This window comes from Mustela nivalis, assembly GCF_964662115.1.
Source record: "Mustela nivalis genome assembly, chromosome: 3".
Taxonomy (NCBI): domain Eukaryota; kingdom Metazoa; phylum Chordata; class Mammalia; order Carnivora; family Mustelidae; genus Mustela; species Mustela nivalis.
In genome coordinates, this window is record NC_139022.1 from 10,517,205 (window position 1) to 10,531,613 (window position 14,409).

Here is a 14,409-nt window from a genome sequence, read left to right on the forward strand (position 1 = left end):
GCATATATATATATATTTTTTTCTCTTGTCATATACTTCTATCAGTCTTTTTATCTCTTTTTGTTTGTCTACTTCATTAATCTTACCTTGGGGCCCATCTGGGCTGAACCTTATTTTTCATCTTCCCTTTCTTTCCTGTGTCTCTCTCTCTTTTTTCTTCTTTTCTTTTGATACTTTTTTTCTTTTCTTTTGTCTCTCGTTTGGGTGGGAATCCTGATTTCTCAAAGTGAATGTGTATATTTGAAGAGAGGACCTCAAGAGCTCTGGAAGTCTGCATGCCTCATTCACTGGGCAGGGGACTTCCTGCTTCAGGTATTTGCACAATAGACTCCAGTTAAAGCCCACCTTCAGCTACGAGTCGAAGCCATGATTGTTAAGAACACAGAATAGGGTCCTCTATAGCATACACGATGTGACCAATAGGCATTAATGGTCACTCAAGGGTTCTAGTACATTGTTATCCTCCAGTAGATTATAGAGGTAAAAAACATCTGAAAGAAGAATGAATACCCAACTTTTGTAGCAACATGGACAGGACTGGAAGAGATTATGCTGAGTGAAATAAGTCAAGCAGAGAGAGTCAATGATCATAGGGTTTCCCTTATTTGTGGAGCATAACAAATAGCATGGAGGACAAGGGGAGATGGAGAGGAGAAGGGAGTTGAGGGAAATTGGAAGGGGAGGTGAAACATGAGACTATGGACTCTGAAAAACAATCTGAGGATTTAGAAGGGGTGGGGGGAGGTAGGGGGAACGAGGTGATGGGTACTGGGGAGGGCACGTATTGCATGGAGCACTGGGTGTGGTGCAAAAACACTGGATACTGTTACGCTGAAAAAAAATAAAAAAATTTAAAAAATTTTTTAAAAATCTGAAAGGTTCCCAGGAAGCAGTGGGTTTTGTTTTGTTTTGTTTTGTTTTTTAGAAAGAAGAGGAGGATGGATCACTAGACTTTTAGAGGTCATGAATAAAGCAGGAGAGATAGGAACTGAATCATAAACTTTTGTCGTTAGCTTGGCAGGAGTTGAGGTATAAGGTCCTATGGCTGCATGGAGGTGGGTAGGTCACAGGGAGATAGTGAGGTTAGTACTCCGAAGGGGAGCTGGCATGTGGGCTTGGGTATCAAGAAATCACCAATGTAATTAAGTTGGATAACCATGTTTGTAGTGTGTGTGTGTGTGTCTGTGTTTTAATTCTTCATAGCTGGGGATACTGAGTTAGATGGTTATGGATCCCCTATCCAATTCCAACATTCCTAGTATTTATGACTTCTCTGGCTCAAATATTAGCAATGGCTATGGAGAGAAGGGTTAGACCCAAAAGCATGGAGCACAGTGTATAGAAAGTTTCCCACAAGCTTGAAAGAAGGCTTTATCGGTATATTTTTGTCTACTCAGGCTGCTATACCAAACACAGGCTGGAGGGCTTAAATGGCAGAAATGTATTTTCTCACAGATCTGGAGGCCAGAAGTTCCAGATCAAGGTGCCAGCAAGTTGGTCTCCAGTGAGCCTTTTCTTGTTGGTCTATAGATCACTATCTTTTCAACTGTGCCCTCAGATGACCTCTTCTCTGTGGGCCCCCAGAGGGGAGGTAGGGGGAGTGCTTTCATGTGTTTCCCCCTTATGAGGACACCAGTCCTAGCAGATTAGGACTCCTGTGACCTCACCAAGCCTTCAGTACCTCCTTCTAGGTAGGCCCTATCTCCAGATGCAGTCACACTAGAGATGAGGAATTCTTCATATGACTTTTGTGGGGACACAATTCAGTCCATAACAATTAGTACAGGATAAAAACCATGGAGAGAATTCTAGAGGAGTCACACGTTGATGTTATAAGGTAAGTGGGTATAAAAGAGCACCTCTGAAGTCCAATAGGTCATTAGAGCTAGAGGCCGACAGGAAAGTCCCGTACGTGCCACAGTTTTGAGTTTGATGCAAGCGCAACTCTGAAGGGAAGATATTTGGGAGGCCTTGGCCAACCACTACTTCCAGCCAGGGGTGATTCTCGAGGGAGTATCTCTCGGATTTCTGCCTAGAATCAAGACTTTGGGGTTGGAAAAGTGTCACTTCCAAATCTAGAGAAGGATGGTGCTGTAAGTTACTTGAAGAGTACTGTTCTGGGAGATAGGAGATCTGGGGTGTCCTCTTTGTTCTGCTGCTGACCAGATGTGAAAATGCAGATTAACTCCCTAACCATCTCAGTTCTACCACCATGTGCTGCTGTCATGTGTCCCAAGCCCCAGAGTTAGTTTTATCCATAAGCAGAAGCCGGTCTTTTAGTTCCCAATCTCTTAATTGGGCTGAACGTCACAATATAGAGCGGACACGTGACAGCCACAGGGGAGAAGTAAGGGTTGTCTTCCCCTCAGGGAGAGTTGAAAAGCTCTAGGAGTGGGCATACCAGTAGACCAAAGGCAGCCAGTGCCGGGGAGTGGAGCCACGGGGAAGAGTGTGCTGATGACATCCTTGAGGAGGGAGGGCAGAAAGAGCCACCACCATGACACTTGAGTTACAGATCGAGCTTGGGGATAGAGAAGGGATCAGGATACGGTAGAGCAGCAGCTGGCAAAGTGATTCTGTTGAGCTTAAGCTCATAGTGCCTTAGCGAATTAGAATGGGAAATACCTTGCTATTGTCTGTGACTCTGTGATTGTGTGAGTATGAGTGACAGAGTGGGGACAAAGAGAGAGGGAGAGAGAATACATTAAATTTTAAAGAAGGACAATAAGGGACGCCTGGGTAGCTTACTCAGTTAAGCATATACCTTTGGTTCAGGTCATGATCCCAGGGTACTGGGATTGGATCCCATACCAGGCTCTAGTAGGGGGCCTGCCTTCCCTCTGATTGCTGCTCCCCTTGCTTGTGATCTCTCTCTTCCTCTGTAACAAATAATAGTAAAAAATAAACGAGGGCGATACGTTATGTTTACTTTTGTTACTGATGCCAGACATGGGTTCAGAGTATTGAAGAGGGAGATCCAAGGACCTAGCCTCTCAAGAGGAGTGAATACCTAGTCACTGGTAAGACCCCTGGTCCTGCAATACAATATGGCTCCTGTGATCTGGGTCCTGTTAAATGCCCCTCGCCATCCTTAATCCGATAGTTTGATTCTTCATTGCGTTCAGTGTGGGGAACTGGGAGAAGCTATGACACTTGGCCCTTTGTGGAGGAATTTTAGTAGTATAAATAGCAATAGTTATCAGTTCTGGAGCACTTCCATGACTCTGCTGCAGGCACTGTGCTGTGACCTGGGTTTAGAGCAGTGAGATAAACATAGAAATAGATGTGGGCTCTGTTCCCAAGAATCTGAAACCCACTATTCTCCTTGTCCCCTTCACATTCTGTCTTCTTCAGCCCTTGTGCAATCCCACCAAGCAGGAAGCTAGCTTCTCTCCATCCCTCTGCTGCTTTCCCTGATTGTGTTCTCATTCTCTCTCTCTGACAAGTAAATAAATCAAATGATTTAAAAAATTATAAAAAAGGCAAAACAAATAACCATTTTTGGAGAGTGATTTTCAGAATGCAGTTATGTGCAGTGCTGGGTACTGAAGAAGTCGCTCTGCTGACCAGAGGATTGGGGAAATTACAGAACAAATTCCACAGGTCATTGAATATATCACTTTCATCACCCCACCCATAGAACTCATTAATCTCTATCACAGCCAATATGTTGGTTTTAAAAATGAGCTTTCTCCAAACTGACAGGAAGTTCTCATTTTAGCAATGTAAATCATTCTGATCTTTATCACTAATGTGATCTAATCCTGTCTAGTAAAGAAACTTGAGAGTTCTATATCTCTGTAAACATTTAAGAAAAACAATGGACTCAACTCTAATTACTTTTTAACTAACTTGACTTGCCAAAGGAAGGAGAAAGTAAATATCAGAAATCTTACCACTAAGCACAAGTTGCAAGTTATACCTGCCAAAATGTGGTTCAAAATATAAGTAACCAGCCTCCTTAGAAGCCTTTTACCTTCTTATATCTGTTATGTTGGGTAAATGAGTAGTTACTAGAACACAGCTGGCTCAGTGATCACAATTCGGCTTACCCTCAGAAATATAAATAGATTACATGTTTAGCCCGGTAACTGGACACTGATATAGAATTATTCACTGGCTGATTCCTAGATCAGAAACCACAAAAAAAATTTTCTTTTTTATGGAAGTATGGCTGTTACAATAGTCTCACCTGTACCGCATAGTGATTGACTTATCTACTCTATACGTTACAGCACTAGATGTAACATTTTAATAAAACAACAATATCTTTGATGGTATCATGGAAATGTAAGTGCCTTGTGCACTTTTCTTAATGTGTATAATTACCTAAACATCATAGTAAGTAAATCAAGGCCTTTGTCAAGCTTCCGTCAAGGAGAGTCCTTAACTAGAGGGATTTCCCATTGCTCTCAGGATGATAACCTCTGAGTTACAGGTTCCATTAGTTGGCCACACACATTTGGAGCCTTGTGGACTTTCTGACAGCTGAGCAGCATATCTCTGTTTCAAGCATTGTGATCCCTGTTCTTACTGCAAGAGTGACAGTTGTCACTTTTCCTGTGACCCCTGTCTTTAGGAAAGTGTGTGACTCAGAAAGTCAAGTCAGTACCCCCCAAAGGTATTTTCAGGAGAACCACCTCAAAGATGATCACCTGAGATACTGTCAAGAAAAAAAAAAAAAAACCTGAAATTCTAAGCAACATCCATAATAAGTCTTTTCATGTTGATATGGAAAGATTTTCCCCTAAATACCAGATAGGCTCCATGAAAGTGAGATCTTTACCTATTTTGTTCACCGTGTCACCAGTCCCTAGAAAAGCGCCTAAGACATCACTCAAGATTAGGTTGCTTTGAATGAATCAAATGAATGAATGAACTGTAGCCTTTAATAGTGAGGTAGTTTATGGTCCTTAGGCAAGAGATGGGATTTGTGTTGGGATTTCAAGAATGGGAGGTGCCGAAGAGAAAACTGAGAAGCTAAATGTGAAAATATGCAATTTACTGACTGGAGTAGTTCTGAATACATTTCAAACATAATTAAACTATGGCTTTTGGACTATATGCGTTTTTATAATTTTCCCTTGAAAATGTGAGGCATACAGATGTCATCTCCAGTGAATTCTCCTTGTCCGTATACAGAATCACCAAAAAAAAAAAAAAAAAAAAAAAAAGGCATTCTGACAGTCCTAAGCCCATCCACTCCAGGATTGTGACTCTTTCTTTCCCATGTTCTTTCTGACATCATGGATTTCAGGTTGACCTCTCCCATCTTGGGTCCCACTCTCATTAGCTGTAGAAGTCATGCGATGTTTGTGATGTGAGGGTGGCAATACTCTCTGATATTTGGTTACAATATGTCTTTGAAAGCCAGTGTTTATTCTGCTTTTACAGCATTTCTCCATTTGAACTGGCCACCTTTTAAGTGGTCATTAGCCACATGTGGCTACTAGCCATGGGACTTGGACAGCAGAGGTGTGGAAAGTCCGCACATTCTTCCACTCAAAGGATATTGTGAGTTATGCTACATCTATTTTTTTAAGTGTCTTTTTTAGATATTTAAATTCATTTAGCCATTAGAGTGTACATCACTGGTTTCAGAGAATTTACTAACTCATCAGTTGTGGATAACCCTTGGATCTCATCACATCACGTGTCCTCCTTAATGCTATCACCCAGTTACTCCATGTCTCCCACTCCCCTCCCACCCTCAGCAACTCTCAGTTTGTTTCCTATAGTTAAAGGTGCCTCATGGTTTGTCTCCCTTTCTGATGACTCCCATTCAGATTTCCCTCCCTTCCCTCTAATCCTCTGTACTACATCTTAATCTCAACAGTCAAGCAGTGGTAGTAATTCAGTCATGGAGTCATGCATATTCTAAATCTGATGAGGTGGATTCCTATACTGCCTTTGTGTCTGCTAGAGCACTTACATTTGTTATATTATTGCTGCTGTGTTCATGTTTCTCGTTCACTGAATGTCTGATAAAAGAATTAGTAAAATGTGTGACTGCAAAAAATACAATGGTCATGGATGATGAAGATTTTCTCCTTGACCAGACTGGAGTCAAGTTCCTCTGAGTCCTCTTTCTGTCCAGCCCACTTAGCCCAGTTTTAGCAAGAAATCTGCTTAGTCAATTTTTCAGCAATCTCTTTTCCTACTCTTGATATCTGATCAAATTCCTTATCTCTCAACCCTGGTATCTTACCACTTTTTTTTTTCAAGATTTATTTATTTTGACGGAGAGAGAGCCTTAGCAGGGGGAATAGCAGAGGGAGAGAGAGAGAAACAGACTCCCCACTGAACAGGAAGCCCAATGCCAGGCTTGATCCTGGGATCAGATCATGACCTAAGCCAAAGCCAGAGATTTAACCAACTAAGCCACCCAGGTGCTTCAGTATCTATAATGCTTAATATCTGAACAAATCCCTTATTCCCAGAGCACCTGGTTGGTGCAGCTGGTTGAACGTTTGACTCTTGGTTTCTGCTCTGGTCATGATCTCACGGTCCTGAGATTAAGCCTCACCTCAGGCTCTATGCTCAGTGAAGAGTCTGATTAAAATTCTCTTTCCCTCTCCCTCTACCCCTACCCCTGCTCCCTCTCTCTAAAATGTATTAATAAATCTTTTTAAAAAAATTTTTTATCCCCTGATCTCAATAGTTTATGACCCTAGCCATCCTTCAACAATATTACTGTCCAGATGGTTTAGCCAGAATCCCTTCATCCTTACCCTTGATGTTCCATCTTAATTTTACATTCAGTGACCCCCACAATGTCTTTTAGCTGTAAATCTTCATTTGTCTGAGCTGAGCCAGATTTCTCTCTCATACTATAAAATAAAATCCCATTGTAGTAGCATCCCTTGAATAAAATCTTCCTTACTGTCTTTAATGGGTGTCACAATTTTTTTTTTTCTTTAACAGTCAGGAGGGTGCTAATGGAGTACCATGACAAAAGGCCTAACTTCCTATAATGGACATTTCCTTGGTTTACCTGACAAATACTCTTTTTCTCTTCTAAGGAAAATTTCTAGTTCTCAGTATAACTGCCAACTGGCCCAGGGGTGGACAAGTGAGTCAGATGAGACCAAAATGAAAATTCTGTTGAGACACTGGACCTTGAGGATTCAAGCCAATGACAAAAAAGTGTTGGTACTCCATTATTCTGATGGTCCATTAACTCTTGCTTTTTTGATTCCTGTGTCTATCACTGCCCCTGCCTTTTTGAAGATAATGACCTTTCATTCATCTGAGTACATGGTTCACAGAATCCCTTTGCAGTGGCCCATGCAGGCCAAGATAGTAGAGCATAACAGATCTCTGTAAGTTTTTAAAAAATGTCTTTGTCCCTGTTGCCCATGGCCATTAAAGACAAAAGGTCGGGGGTAGGGGGATACTGGAAAAGGTGAAGTTATAGTTACTCACTGATTTTTTGATTGGTAGAGAGAAAGCAACATACAGGGCCAGTGGGTGAGTGGACGAAACATCTTTGGCTCTAGGAGGAATGGGTGAAGGAGAAATATTAATAATCTTTGTCTTTGGAACTGCCCTGAAGACATCCTCACACAGGAAAATGACCTAGCGTGACTCTACTAAACTTCGGCAAGCCCCTTAAATTTAACTGACATCTAGATCTGATACTCCCTGCTGGATAACTCTGATCATTATTTGGTTGTTCCTTATTTTATTTTAAAATTATTTTTAAAGAAAATTTTAATCTAAATACAATTAATTAACATAGAATACTAGTTTCAGACATACAGGTTAGTGATTCATCAGTCTTTTATAACACCCAGTGCTCACTATATCACATGCCTTCCTTAATGTCCATCACCCAGTTACCCCATCCACCCATCCCCCTCCCCTCCAAGAACCCTCAGTTTGTTTACTGTGATTAAGAGTCTCTCCTGAGGGGTACCAGGCTGGCTCAGTGGGTTAAAGCCTCTGCCTTCAAATTAGGTTATGATCTCAGGATCCTGGGATCGAGCCCCACATCAGGCTCTCTGCTCCCTGGGGACTCTGCATCCTCCTCTCTCTCTCTTCCTGCCTCTCTGCCTACTTGTGATCTCTGTTTGTCAAATAAGTAAGTAAAAATATATTTTTTAAGTCTCTTCTGGTTTGTCTCCCTCTTTGACTTCATCTTGTTTTACTTTTTCCCTTTACTCCCCTATGATTCTGTTTTGTTTCTTAAACTCCACATATGAGTGAGATCATATGATAATTGTCTTTCTCTGACTGACTTATTTCGCTTGGAATAATACCCTCTACTTTCATCCCTGTCATTGCAAATAATTGCCATTTATTTTAACTCGACAGAGAAGGCCACTAGAAACAGCAGGTGATGGCCCCAGCTCCTATCCCTCCATGCAGAACATCTGTCAACACCTGTGGACATCTTTTCCTCCCACCATTCCTATGAATGTTGCTCAGTTGTTACATGGCATGGACAAATGCTGTTGGCTGGTGGCATGGACACACTGGACAAGCTTGGCCTTCGGTAAAACAAAGACTGGATTCAATTACTCAAACTGAAACAGGAATGCTTGGATGAACAAGCCTGCCAGGAAGTCCCCCTGGAGGTACTCAACCTGTGCCCCTTCCCTCTTTGGACCAAGAACCCGAACTTGAGAGATGAATGGCTTATCCAAGGTTATGGCAAGGTTACACAGAGCTGAAACTAGACACAGGTGTACATGCCTATTGATCAAGGCTGGCTCTGAAATCGAACTGCCTCAAATCTTGATTCTTTTTGCCACTTCTTATTCTCTGACCCTGTTTTTCATAGTTTAGGATGTAGGAATAATAAAAATATTAACTAATGGGGTATCCTGTCTTTTTGATGTTTTAGTTCTTCTCAGACATTTACCATAATGCTTAGCACATGGATATGTGTGTGCACACACATGCACATGCATGACACTCAAAAAATTGTTCCCTGATATTACCTTTATCAGTACACTTTGCATCCACCACCAATTGGCTGTTTTGTCACAAACTGATTAAAGCAGAACTGTCAAGTGAGGAACTTCAAAGCCAAAGCATTAAGTGCTTTGAAAAACCAGCACCTGGGAGGATTTGTCTCAGCATCTGTGATTAGAAGGCAGCAAAAAGAGACTTTTGGGACACAGTTCACCCGTTCATGAAGCAGCCATTCAGAACTTTCTCCGAAGGGCTAATGCCTAATCTTCCAAAGACCATCAAGAACAAGCTTATGGTCTGTTAAAATCAGATTTTTAAAATATTTTTATTTATTTATTTGAGAGAGAGAGAGAGTGAGAGAGAGAGTATGAGAGGGGAGAAGGTCAGAGGGAGAAGCGGACTCCCCATGAAGCTGGGAGCCTGATACAGTCCTTGATCCTGGGACTCCAGAATCAAAATCAGATTGATTGACTCAATACAGTCAGGGAGGACATTCCTCAGGAGTCACAGAATGCTGGTTGCCATGCGGGATTAGTCTTTTACAAAGTCTGGGCTCTCACAGAAGGAGTCTGAAGCACGTGTATGGAAAGCAGGGGTCAGTTCTGGATTAGAAGCTCTTTCTGAGGGTAAATGAGTAGAAGCAGGGATTAACCAGGACTTGGGCTCTGCCTTATTCAGTTCAAGTTGCTGCAACAAAAGATGACAGACTGGGTGGCTGAAACAGCAAAGCATGTACTATTCCTTGCAGTTCTAGAGACTGAGAGTTCCAAAAGCAAGATCGTGGGAGATCTGATATCTAGCAAGGGACTGCTTCATTATCTATAGATGCCCATATTTCTGTTGTAGCCTTGCATGGATGACAGCTGGCAGAACAATCTCTCGGGTCTTTTCTCAGAAGTGCTTTTATCTCATTCACAAGTGTTCCAATCTCCTGACCTCATCACCTCTCAAAGCCCATACCTCCTGATGGCACTCCTTGAGGGTCAGGGCTTCAACATCTGAATTGGGACAAGACACAAACATTCAGTCCATGAGCAAGTGTTGTCATGAGGACAGCGTAGCTTATCAACTGGGTATCCCCATGGGACTAGCAAAGCAGAATCTTGGGGCGTCACTGGTAGGAAAGCAGGAGTTCCCCAAGAGAGAGTCCTCATAGCATTTTACAGAGACAGCATGACCCTTGAGAAACAATAGTTTCCGTAACCCATACACCAGCCTTTATCTATGCCTGTCCTCCCTGCTGGATTCACAGCAAGCCTACTTCTTTCTTTTCCAGTACAAATGGATTTCCACTCTCTGAATCCTGATGAATTTTTGCTCTTTTGCAGTTAGTAGGTTGTCCCTCAGGATTCTGCATGTCTGGATTTGCAATCGTGGAAACTGCCAAAGGTCTAGGGACCTGCGTGGCAGAACCCGGCCTCTACCACTATTGCCCAAGGTAGGGACTCTGGTCCCTTGAGCGTCCTGTGCTGCTGTCAAAGGTCTGTGTGCATTGGCTTATTGTTTTTTTTTTAATGTAATTGCTTATACATGTGTTTGATCATGCTCAAGTGGCCTTTCTGTGGAAATAGTGGCCAAGCTACACCTAGAAGTCACTGAAGAAAGTTCTAAGAACTGGTTGGTATGAGGCTAGAGAGAGAGAGAAAGAGAGAAAAGAAATCTGCCTCTCTGCATTTTGCAAGTCCCTGGACAAAATCTTTTGGCTGTGCCCTCCTCACACGGAGATGCCAGGCAGAGAGGCCCTCCTGAGCCTCATCTCCGTGAGTTCCTCCTCCAGAAGCAAACCCTAGTTTGAGACCAGGGTTTAAAAAAGGAAGAGCAGAAAAACAGGGTCCAGAAGGAAGGACTGCCACAGACTATGGAGCACCAGAGGGCCAGGCAGGTACCTTCACACTGTTGGGGTACAAATGGGCTCAGCTCAGCAGGTACAGGGGTGCCCTTGGCCCCTCTGGTGGGCTTTGCAGTGCCTCAAACTCAGGAAGAAAAAAGGATGGCTCAGGTGACTTATTTTTGACTGGGAAGGAGATGACAGCAATGGAAATAAACAAGTAGGGAATGATGTTGGAAAGTTGGAGGGTTTGTCCTTTATATCTCAGCTTTCTCTCCTATCTTCCCTTGCTCTGTAGTGTGTTCTCAAAGAAGTTTTTGGCATGATATTCCTGTTCACTGATTTACTCCTGAGCTGTGTCTTTTCTGCTGTTCAGCTCATCTGGTGAATTCTTTTACTGTAAAAAGTATCTTGCCCTTGCAAGGGCAAGGGCAAGGGCAAGTCCTGAGAAATCCCAGAGATTTCAGCTTGCCACCCAGAAGGAAACCAGGCTATTTGGAATGCTGGAAAGGATTTAGAGTAGCGGAAATCATCTTGGACATCTGAGACCACTCCCACATTCAGCGGTCCCCTGGACACAAACCCAGACCTTGATACTGATCCTGAACCATGCTCTCAACTCAGACCCCTGTGATCCTCGCCACAGTGCTTTCAGATCAGTGCATCCATGCCCATAGACACAAACTCTTAAGCCTAGATTCTGTCCTGAGAGGTCTGTCCCCGACGGCCTGGCTCCAAAGCCTCAGAGTTTGGGGACAGTGAGGAACACCATAGGATTCATCGTGCCACCCTGAAAGGAACCATGCCATTTGGAACTCCAGAAAGGATTCAGAGGAACTGAAATCTGCATTCCTACCTCTGGACACCCCCATATTCAGCAGGCCCCTGGATGCAAACCTGGAGCTTGACACTCACCCTGAACAAATCCCTCAACTGCCCCCTCCCCCAGAAAGATGGACAGAGTGCTGGCAGATCGGGCCTGCCATGTGGTGGGCCCTAACCATAACCTTTGGTTTGGTTCTCAGGATTCTGACCCCAAAGGCCTTGTAGTAGGTGCCCTACAATTTGGGGACACCTGGGCAATCCGAGAGGACTCAGACTGCCGCCCAGAACGAAACTGTGCCATTTGGAACTCCAGAAAGGATTCAGAGGAGCAGAAATCTGCATGCCCAGCTGAGGACACACCCACCCAGAGCTGACTCCTGGACACAAAGCCAGAGCCAGACACTCACCCTCACCTACACTGTCAACTCAGCCACCCAGACAGCTCTCCATGGGGTCTTCAGGTCAGTCCTGCCATGTCCCTGGTCCCTAACACTAACCCTTGGATGGGTTCTGTAATGATCTCCTCATTTCAGGTTATGTGGTGGTTCTGCAGGACATTGTCCTGGTGTGGGATCAAACACACTGAAGCATCCCGTGTGAAGTGGCAAACGTGGTAAAGAAATGATGGCTGGGGAATATGAGTATGGAGACAGCACGTATTTGTGCTGCTATAACAAGCTGACTGCACTTTGAAATCACCGCAGAGGAAATGACTCTTCCAAACATCCATGTTAGCACGACGACACGGAAGCAGAGAGAACATCAGACTTTGGGATGGAGGCCAAGCCCTCACAGATCCAGGTCACCCAACATGGAGAGGACACATGTTAGCATGAGACTCGTGGGAGGATTAAATCATGGGCCCCTGTATCTCAGGTGCAGTAGAAGCAGTGGATTTGGAATTTCAGTTTTCCACAACATTCCACCACAAGCTGGTTAGAAATGTGCAAAAGCAGGAAGTGAAGCCCCAGTAAAGTGGACTGGGGATGCCTGAAGTTGAGGCTGGAAGGGGGCGCCTGGTGCTCAGTGCCTATTACAGACCCCACATTGCAATCCCCCACAGGAGAGACTCACCAATTCCAGGCCACACAGGGGAAGCTGGAGGTTCATCTCCTGACTTTTTGTAGGAGCTTTGCAGCTCAGCTGGTGAGAATTCTCCATCACCCTGCCTTTCTCCAGGGGACTTTCCTTCAAGCACCCTTCCCAACTTCTTCCTCCTCTGTGAAATAATGTTCCTCTCCTTTGTTTCTCACACTTGCCTGTGATGGGACCGTAGCTTGCTCAGCCCAGACTGCCATTCTCTGCTCTTCCCAAATAAACCCATGCTGCTGGTCAAATAACTGGCAGATTGAGTTTAAGGCAAATCGAACTAATAAATTCAAGAACTTGCAAGAAACAAAATCAATATGCACAAATTAGTGGCACTCCTACGTGCTCGGAAGGAACCATCAGAAAGAGACTACGGAGAACGATCTCTTTTACACCTGCATCCAAGACAGCAAGATACCCGGGAGGCCCCTGAACCAAGAAGGTGACAGACCTGTCCTCTGACAGCCCTGCAACAATGACGACAGACAGGGAGGGGGACACACGGAGATGGGGAGGCACTGTGCTCAGGGAAGAACCCACACTGGGAAAATACCTACTCTCCCCAAAACCGTCTACAGAGTCCTCACTCTGGCTCCCGAATTTCTGGACTCGGCGCAAGCCTGGAGTGGGTGTGGACACGGGAAGGACCCTGCAGGGCTGAGGTGGGGGGAACACAAGCACCGAAGCAGGCGGACGCTCCCTGACTGCAGACCATCTGAGGTGCCCTAGGAACCAAATCCGCGAGCACACAAACACAGACAAGGACCGAGGAGCACCGGAGCCCAGAAAGGGGGGACCACACAGCCCCGCGCACAGCACAGCAGGAGGCCACGTCTCCTCACACAAAACGACGGAAGCCCCAGTGTCTACACAGGGCGCCCTTCCTCTGTGGGGTCCTGAGACCACAAACCCCTTGACAGTCCACTCAGGCAGCTTCTCCTCACCTCCTCCAGCGTTTGGTCCTTAGGAGGTTGGACTGCTGCCAGTGTGGGCGTGTCCTCCACAATGGGTCCGGTCAGTGTAGATGCAGAGCCACACCCTCCTCAGCTTGTCCTGTCAGGGTGGGAGGCGCCCCACATTCTCCAGAAGTCTCCACAGTGGGTCCTGAAGAGGCGGGGCTCCAGTCCCAGCTGTGGCTGAGCATCTGGGCTCAGGGCGGGAGCTGGGGTCTGGCGCCCTCTGCATGCGGTGGAAGGCAGTGCAGGACTGTGGGATCTCACCCTTCAGTGGAAGGTCCAGCTCCCTCCCGGCGTCCAGCTGATGCCATTTCATTCCGGAAATTCAAGCTGCATGGAGCCCAATACCCCCCAACTTCCCCCCAAATAGCTAAGGAACATTGAATTGGAAACAATGTGGAATTACAACAGTCCTTGACCCAAACAGTGGCACTGAACATGGCCCTGATGCAGACCCACACTCTGACCTCAACTTGGTCTCAAGCCTGGACCCTACCCTAATCCAAGACCCTAACCCTAGCCCCCAACCCAAACAATGTTCACAAGAATCAAAAGGTAGAAACTGCAAATATCCATCAATGGCAAGTACATAAGCAAAGTGTGGTGAAGGATTTGAATTTGGGTTCAGGTTCAGGTTTTAGTCAGAGTTCTAGATCAGGCTTTGGGTTTAGTGTTAGGGTGAGGATTTAGAGTGAAGGACAAGAAAACAGAGTTATAGTTTAGGGCTTTAAGTTTATGATTTAGGCTTTAAGACTCAGGGCTTATGGGATAAAGTTCAAGGTCAAATTTGGG

At 44.7% G+C, this 14,409-nt stretch overlaps 2 long non-coding RNA genes across 5 annotated transcripts in view; one reads left to right on the forward strand and one right to left on the reverse strand.

Moving 5' to 3' along the window:
* The window catches only part of LOC309861294, a 174,650-nt gene that overhangs the window by 154,388 nt on the left and 5,853 nt on the right, over positions 1–14,409 (reverse strand). The window lies entirely within an intron of this gene.
* Positions 2,957–8,787, forward strand: LOC309861297. 3 transcript variants are annotated; one of them, XR_014309851.1, is made up of 4 exons: positions 2,957–3,020; positions 5,395–5,514; positions 7,023–7,148; positions 8,317–8,787. It is a non-coding gene; the product is annotated as an uncharacterized lncRNA (long non-coding RNA). The 3 variants fall into 3 exon arrangements; XR_014309852.1 differs by lacking the exon at positions 2,957–3,020 and having other exon boundaries at positions 5,375–5,514; XR_014309853.1 differs by lacking the exon at positions 2,957–3,020 and having other exon boundaries at positions 5,375–5,514; positions 7,035–7,148.